The sequence below is a fragment of the Morone saxatilis genome, unplaced genomic scaffold, assembly GCF_004916995.1.
Source record: "Morone saxatilis isolate NCDOM2014 unplaced genomic scaffold, NCSU_SB_2.0 Contig11, whole genome shotgun sequence".
In the NCBI taxonomy this organism is placed as follows: domain Eukaryota; kingdom Metazoa; phylum Chordata; class Actinopteri; family Moronidae; genus Morone; species Morone saxatilis.
In genome coordinates, this window is record NW_023339663.1 from 29,916,891 (window position 1) to 29,919,032 (window position 2,142).

The following is a 2,142-nucleotide window of genomic DNA, read 5'->3' on the forward strand; positions in this document are numbered from 1 at the left end:
AAAATTTTTTAAAAAAAAGAGAGAGAGAGAGAGAGAGAGAGAGAGAGAAAGAAAAACTAAAGCTTGTTTGCTTGCTGTTTTTGAACATGACACATCTGTTAGTCAGTGGTGGATGATTACAAACTATATTTACCAACAAAGACCATGCCGATGAGCGTATGGAATTATTGGACATAATGAATAAATGTGAACCGATGTGGAGTACTGTAAGAGAGATGAATGGATTGGGAAAGGGTCGAGGGATGAAGGGATGAAAGGATGAGGGTCAAGGGATGAGTTGAAGGGGTCGAGGGCTGTAGTGATGGGAATTCCGGTTCTTTTCAGTGAGCCAGATAATTTGGCTCAGCTCTCAAGAAGAGCCGGCACTTTCTGCTCCCAAACGGCTCTTCATTTTATCACTTATACCTTTTATAATTCTGCCAAATTTAGTGCTGTTTTAATTTGTGATTTGTATGTGTACACATATATCACCTAATTTATTCAATACATCCTTTGTACTGAAGTATTCAAAAGTAAAAATTACATTTTCTAATATCAATAAATTGCTGTAGCCAATTGTTTTCATTCCATTTACAGACCCTTCTCTCTGAAACCACCCAATGAATGCACTAACTTGCTTGTAGAACCACTCTGCTACACAAAGCAGATAGAAACACCTATAAAAACTTAAGCATAGAAATAATAAAAAGGACAGCTATTGACATTTTCAATTTTTAATTAAACACACACCCCTAACAAAACAAGTAAAGTACTGGAAAAAAAGTTAATTAAATACAGGACTCAAGTAAATGTGCTTTGTTAATGCCCACCACTGACATCTGTACAAATAAAACCAACTGCATGCATGGAGCACCCGTAACGTGGAGATCATCATATCTGCCTTGTATTACTTTACAAAAACAAAACAAGGCGGGATGAAAGACACAACTGCTCTGACACGAAGCTGGATTCCAAACGTTACAGATAAAGTGGGTAAGAACAGAAAACAGGCTGCATGAACAACATTAGTCTGGCTGATCGACCCCTGTGGCGGCAACAATTACTGCACCATCAAGCCAAAGCCAATCAAGACGGCAGGCCTAAACACAGCTTGCCTTTCACATGCATGCAGCGGCCGGGATAATCATCTGCCAATCACTGACAGGAAGCCTGAATGGAAGCATAGGGGGGTCCACACACACGGCAGCAATGAATTAACTCCTTGTTTGCTGCTTTCAATCAATCAATCAATCAATCAACAGCATCCAGCAGGTAGAGGAGCCGAAACGCACTGCATTATGCTGCAATAGAGTGCATCTCCATCTCTGGGCTCTGATATTGAAGGCCACTTGTACCTATCAACAGCTGTGAACACACATACACGCTGAGATGTACCGACAATAGCTGCTAATCAGGAGAACTTTCCCTCCTTGAATCATTACAGGCCGAGCTTCCATCAGAGGGATTATTGTCCATTCATGACTGAAAATACAGCAGCATTCCTTCTCCTACGGCTAAGCCTCGCTGTAATCCTGCCCATAGAGCTGTTAGCGGGGGAGAACCCACACACACTTGTACGTGCGCAGTGTGAATGCATACACACATACTGTACACTAAAGCATAACGCACAGTAGTTGGTGATTAGCTGTGGAGATTAACTCTTGAAGTCAGGAATTTCTAACCAAACACAGGAGTAATACATTCTCTTTGTGTATAATGTATATCCAGGTGCATGTATGTGTGTGTCGGGATTATTATTGATTTCCTGGATTATTAAAACAAGCACTAGCTGCAGCATCAAAGGCTCAGGACCATCTTCTGAGCTCCAGTGTCAGGACTCAGCCAGTGAACACATTGTCCCTATTGTCTGCTCCAGATTAGCCGAGTACACAGAGGCTGACACTCACAGTAGTATATGAGACATAAGATTTGGGAGAATTTGTCAAATTTAGGTTGTTGGACAACAGTTTGATTAAAAAAAAAGTGTGTATGATTTAATGGCATCCAGAGGCACAACCATCTGAATACAGCTCAGCCTTCTAAGGCCGTGTAGGAGAAACTATAGAGGACGCAATACGCAAAAGGCCCCATCCAGAGCCAGTATTTGTTTGTCTGTAGAAACATGGAAGTTCAACAGGACAGACTCTGTAAAAGAGGACCCGC